This window comes from Phoca vitulina, unplaced genomic scaffold (assembly GCF_004348235.1).
Source record: "Phoca vitulina isolate PV1807 unplaced genomic scaffold, GSC_HSeal_1.0 scaffold22, whole genome shotgun sequence".
NCBI lineage: Eukaryota > Metazoa > Chordata > Mammalia > Carnivora > Phocidae > Phoca > Phoca vitulina.
Window position 1 is genome coordinate 13,597,250 of NW_022589725.1, and position 7,039 is coordinate 13,604,288.

Here is a 7,039-nt window from a genome sequence, read left to right on the forward strand (position 1 = left end):
AAAACTGTACTGAGAACCTCATCTCATTTACTCCATGTTACATTCCTTTCAACCTAAATTTCTGCTAAGTTAGTTCTCTTTGGAGGGAACCCTTTACTCTATAACTGATTGGATGACCTAGTGTCATTTTGATCTACTGCTTTTCAGAACAGAAATTTATAGATAATTTTTAAAATATTTTAATACCAACAAAGACTGTGGGTCACTTCATATTTCTTAGTGGTGTATAGTCCACTGGTTTTGAGTCAAGTCTAGAATTTAATGATACTGGCTCAGAAGAATTTCAACCCCATTCAACTTTCCTGGGCAGTAAAGCCTAGATTCAAAATGACTTGTCTTTGCTGTCTTTTGTTCTATATTCTCTCCCTTTATAAACCTCACACTACCTTCTGTTGGTAAGGACTGTTTTAATATTATCTCCAGGAGCTCATAGTTTTATTCCCTCTTCTAGAATAAGACAAAACCTGATATGTTCTCAAGCTAAACTTTCTTTATCTGCTTTGTTAGCCTGTCCACATCACTGTAGTTCCAATCCCAACTTTCTGAATTCTTTTTAAAGATGTTCTTTAATGAACTACGAGGATTTGACTTTCTACACTTTTTATGACAGCAGTGTTTTGGGGTATGATTTTGGCCTGATACTTAGATCTCTATTTGGGAGTTTTGTTTCCTTTTTGAAAAATTGTCTTTCCTTATGGTTTGATGAGGGCCTTGTTAGCAAAATAAGATTTTTTGGAAAAAGAACACAGAAGAATTTGGCTACAGCTGAGAACATATTCTTTTTTCTTATCTTATCATTGAAAATTGAGGAATCACTTTTTAAAAAAAGATTTTATTTATTTATTTGACAGAGAGAGAGAGAGCACAAGGAGAGGGAGTGGTAGGCAGAGGGAGAGAGAAACAGGCCTCCCCCTCGGAGCAGGGAGCCCAATGTGGGACTTGATCCTAGGACCCTGGGATCATGAGCTGAGCCAAAGGCAGACGCTTAACTGACTGAGCTACCCAGGCACCCCAAAAAATTAAGGAATCACTTTTAACCATTTTATGTATGTGTCCAAAGAATCAGCAAGGACTGGTTCTGGGTTGTTTGTGAGGATGCTTAATCTTAAAAGTAAAAATAATTTCTAAAAATTGTCATTAAAAAGGACCAGAATAGATGTAGGCTTTGCTCTGTGGAAGCCACCAAACCTCTCTCTCTTTTCTCCCTGCCTGTAGAGAGGAGCTAAAGAAGGAGGAGGACTCTAAAAGCAGAGAGCAGACCTCTGGTTGAGACTGGGTAGAGAAGGCAGTGAGATTGGGACACCCAAGGAGAGAAGCACAGTCAGCATTTCTGAGTCACTCCTGGGGTTGGCCAGCAGGCCAGCAGCTGAGGAATTACAGTTCAGGATTACCTTGGAAATTGATCAGGACTTAGAAGTATAGAACCCCTGGCACTGAGGTATTCATAATCCATCCTTGGGTGAGGCCAAAGAGAAGCATTATTCCTTCCCTTTCCTGTACCTCATTTTTGCTTAAGCAAGCTCACTTTCCCCATTAAAGGAGAATTGCAGAAACTACAATGAAGAGGTGATGCTGTGTATTTGACTTTGCATTTGACCAATTTACTAGTTTGGGCCCTGGGTATCTGTGTCCCTAGCAGAAGATTTAAGACCAGATCTAGCCCAGGTGCTAGTAAATACAAATCGGTAAGTAGTTTAGAAGGATGGGTTGTGGAGGACTTTGAACACCAGATTAATGAATTTGGATTTTAGGCATAGCCCATAGAAGTCCCAACATCAAAAGAAGAAGTGTGGGTCAGTAGAAAGGGCATGGGCTTTGAAGCCATACAGAGTGGAATGCGAGCCTTGTTCTTCTTTTTTTTTTTTTTAATTCAGTTAAGCCAGCATATAGTACATCATTAGTTTTTGATGTAGTGTTCAACGATTCATTAGTTGTGTATAACACCCAGTGCGAGCCTTAGTCCTGCTGTTTAACAGGAGCCATTTGACAAAAGGCCCTTTGAGAGGAGTTGGATGACCTTTCTTATTCTTAACCAACTCACACCAAAGCAGCATTTATCCAGTAACAGCCAAATGAAATAGAAGACTACATCAGCAATTTATAAAAATTAACAAATGATTTGGATATTACTAGAATGAGTAAGTGGGAAGACTGTGCTTCCATGTGCTCATCCAGGGAGAAAAGCTTTTGATTCTCGGGAGTCAACCTTATACCCAGCAAAGCTGTTGAACTCTCTTCTGAATCCTCTTAGTTTGTCCTTTGATTGATTCTGTTGTTTTTTTCCAGGTAAGTGGTTGTATCATCTGCAAGTGATGACAATTATATCTCCACCTTTTCAGCGCTTGCACTGTTTCTTATATTTCCTAATACCATGGGCCAGTTTCTCCATTCTCAATAGTAGTGGGAATCCTTCCATTTTTTTTCCTTCCAGTTTTAAAGGGAATGTATCCAAAATTCCTTGAATAAATATAACATTCTCCCCCAAGAGTTTGGCATTTAGTCTTTAGCATGTTTAGGGAGTTCTTTTCTCTTTCTAATTTCTTAAGATATTCTACGATAATTGGTTTTGAAATTTATAAAATACTTTCTCTGGATCATTTAAGGTAATCCTATAATCCTATTCTTTTATCTACCAACAGAGAATTACATTGTTAGATTTTTTGATATTATATCATCCTTACATTTTTAGATCTATCCTAATTAATCATAGTGTATTTTTAACACATTATCAAGTCTGATTATCTACAAATTCTATTTTGAATTCAAGCACATACATCCAAAGGACATATGGCCCATTGTTTTTCTGTTCTTAATTGTTATCTGTTTTTGAAATCAAGATAATACCTCCTCAAATCATCTGGGCAGCTCTTACATTTCCTCTATTTTCTGGAACAACTTGTGTAAGACAGGAATTAACTGTTCCCTCAAAGTTAGCAAGATCTGAGATGACCATCTAACTCAACCATAATTAATGCAAACAGGACACATTTGAGAATAAAGGACAGTGTTATTAAAATTATGCTAGGGCAAAAGAGCGTGAACAAAGACTATTTTAAGCACCACAAACTAGAACTCAGTGTTAATGTTTTATGAGTATGAGACTTAGTGGGAGGAGAGTCCTCTCAGCACCATACCAAGGTCTTCATGCTTGGTTGATCTATTCAGGTTTATATTTCTTCCAGTGCTACTCTTGATGGATTGCTTTTCTTGAAGTATTTTTTAAATTTATTTTGCATTTCTGTTCATCATAGAGCAAAATGTTCTGTAGAGCTGGCATGCACAAACCACCCTAAGTGATTTTTGTATCTTTCCAACCTCTTTCAATCTAGCACAGTCCCCATTTTGTCACACACTGACTTGAAGACATTGGGCCACTTGTTCTTACAGTGACCCATCTTCTGTTTTGTCTGGTATTCTTTAGCTTGTTCACCAATGTATCATGTAAAAACGAGGTTGGTTCTAATGGTTTTTATTGATCTAAATTAATATTTTTGGCAAAAATGCATCAGAGGTGAAGCTCTGTTCTTGATATTGCAACACATCAGGAGTTAGTATCTGCGTGTCACTTAATATTCAGATTCACAACTGAATTAAAGTGATGAGTGTCCGATCTCTTTATTGAACAGTGCTGATTTCCCCCTTTTATATTGAAAGTAATCAATATGTGCTATTTTGCCTATACAAATGTCTAGTCCCATGTCAATCATACATTTAATGGATTTAACACAAATTATAGTCCTTGCATGAGTCAATAAGTTCTTTAGGATTTGTAGGATACAACTCAGTAAAATAGAACTTTCCTTCATCAACTAGAGCTATTTGGTTACTAGAAATACAGCTCCTACTGGAGAGGCAGGATTAATATTTAATTCATTCAAATTAGTTACTGGTGTTCAAAGTAAGAAGAAGTTTGCCTTGTGGCTGCCTCAAAGGGGGACATATGAGTTTTTCTGGTTATCCCATCTCCGAATATCATTAATGCAATTATGTCTTTTCATTGATTCAGTGTATTTCAATCCATTATATTTGGCATTATTTTTGATGCCCAGATTATCCTAAGTTTAGCAAGTAGAAATTTCTTCCAGCAGGATCCTGTGTCCTTTATGATCTCATACTTTTTAAAATACTGAAATAAAACTATAAATATTTATTAATGTCTTAAATAAGCTCAAACAGCAGGTCTGATAACTAGTGCAATTTCAAAATAGTGGTGAGCATAAATGATATCTCAAGATATATACATCTTTAATATAACAAAATTATTTTAATTATTTTGGTGATAAAGTTAGAGGAATAGCTAATACTAATGAATTTTGGTTTTTGTTTTGTTTTTTAAGATTTTATTTATTTATTTGCCAGAAAGAGCTAGAGAGCACAAGCAGGGGGAATGGCAGAGGGAGAGGGAGAAGCAGGCTCCCCACTGAGCAGGGAGCCCAACTCAGGGCTTAACCCCAGAACCCTGGGATCATGACCTAAGCTGAAGGTAGGCCCTTAACTGACTGAGCCATCGAGGCGCCCCGAGATTTGTTGTCCACATTCATAAATCAAGGAAAAGCTTAAATTTCAATTAGAGTTTTTTAACAATAAAGACATTATGTCTCCGTTCATGTATATAGCCCTCAACTTATGAACATGTACTAATGGGAAAAGCTTTGGCCTCAGAGTGAAAACAAATGGTTTGGCAATCTAGGGCTACCACAATATCTACTCCAACTTCCAACCCACTCTACCCTGGATCAACTCAGGTTTAACCTTAAGCTAACCACAACCTAACTACCACCACTAGCCCCAACATGGCCCATTACCCTCCTAATCCCCACATGCAGGTTCATCTGGCCTTAAATTTCATCCTCTCTCCAGACCACCCCAAACCATATCAACTTCCCTACTACAACTCCCCACCTAAGAATCCTCCTGAACCATCTTCCTAATATCTCCCTAACTATAAGCTCCTCCCCCCACTGTACTCCCCAGTCCATCTGTCCCCAGGTATCTGTAATACCTCAGAGATCCCTGCCTCTCCCCAGCCTGGACTCAGTCTCTTTATCCTAGCCCTTCATCTAAGTGCATTCTATATCACTCAGCCCTATCACTTGTTTTTACAGAGGGAATATAATACTTAAACGTAATATTCGTGTTAATATTAACTAATTTAATATAAAGAATTGCTAACTAAGCACTTAAGAATTGAAAAAATGAGAACACAAAACTATCACAGAGGTAGCAACTACAGGAATCAGCCACCACTCCCAGGGCTGGGGTAACAAGAAAAGAGACTGGAAGTATCCAAACTTAGGAACTTGAAGGGGCCTATAGAGCTGAAATCCAGACCTCTGAGGAAAGAGCTCTTCTCAGCCAGAGCTGGTGCCCCCCCTCAGGCACAATGACGCTGGCTCTGTAAATACTGGAATATCCCAGACTGGGCTCAGCTGATGGTAACAAAACAACCCGCCCATGCCGCGCGAAGAGAGCAAGGCTAGGGCAGTGCTGCTGGTGACCGGAAATAGACAGGACTCTAGGAAGCAAATAGGTTGAGCCAGACTTTCCTCCCCCAGCCTTGCAGTGTCCTTCTAGCACCCTCTATTGGCAGAGCCAATGAAGCACCTGCAAAGGATGACAGCATGTGCAGGGTGCTGGCCTCAGCGTTACAAAGCGGATGTAGACCTTTGGAGTTAAAGCTGAGACAACAGCAATAGGCATCCGTGGCAATAGGCATCCGTGTCCGCCTTGACTCTAGACACCTGCCTGAGCCTCCTACCATTCCAGCACAGCAGCCCCGGTCTCTTAAATCTATCTTGGCAGAAAAGAGCCTGAAAGAGATACTAACATGAAGTGAACATGGGGACAAATTCACCAAGATGCCTGAAACCAGCGTCAAAGAGAAAACCACAGGCCCCAAAATGAAATCTCTTATGCTAAACCATGTCACCAAACCGGGGCTTAATACCTAACCTAACTGCAGTTTCAACCTCCCTCAGAAATATGGTCTTAACTAGTCAGTCGGGAATTTTCTGGTCAGCACCCGTGAGGTGATCAGTCACAGGAGCCCTCTCTATCCCCACCGCCCTCCACAAAGGAAGATGAGGTAATCCGCATGATAAGACCTCTCATTCCCCACCCACCCCATGGAAAGTGATATGGCCTAAAACAATCCTTTCTTTTCTTTTGCCAACAACTTCCTTGCCCTACCCCCTTTCCTATAAAAACCTTCCATTTTGTACAACTCCTCAGAGCTTCCTTCTCTTTCCTAGATGGGATGCAGCTCAATTCATAAATCACTTACTAAAACCAATTAGATCCTCAAATTTACTTGGTTGAATTTTGTCTTTTAACACCAGGTTTCAGTTGCTGGCTATCCTAAGGCCAGTATCCTAAAATAAGACCAGGACCACTACTGAGAGTCCTATATTATTTGCGTTCCATGGACCAGAGATCAGGATATGAAGCTCCATGGCTGCAGTTCCAGGAGAAGTGGGTGACTAATTCATGAAGGATGGAAAATGTTTTTGCAGCAGAGCTGAGCTCTGACATTATTTGCTTCTGAAGCAGAGTAGTTTTGGTCAGTGACATGTAGAAGGAGGGAACTTAGCTGAAGTTGACCTAGCAGACTGACAACATTTAGCATATGTCCCAGCTAGACACCGAGTGAGAGAGTAGGGTACTGGCCAGGACCCAGAGCAGAAGTGGGCTCTCCCTCCTAGTAAGGCAAACGGGCAAATTCAAACCACCTGCCTCTTTGTGTGAGACACAAATAACAATGGAAATATTTGGGGGGGGGCGCCTGGGTGGCTCAGTCGGTTAAGCATCCGACTCCTGACTTCAGCTCAGGTCATGATCTCAGGGTTGTGAGAACAAGCCCTGCGTCGGGCTCCCTGCTGGGTGTGGAGCCTGCTTAAGACTCTCTCTGTCATCTCCTTCTGTCTCTCTCCCCCACAACCCCCACTCTCGCGCTCTCTCTCAAAATATATATATTTTTTAAGAAAAGAAAACTTTTGGGGCGCCTGGGTGGCTCAGCCGTTAAGCGTCTGCCTTCGGCTCA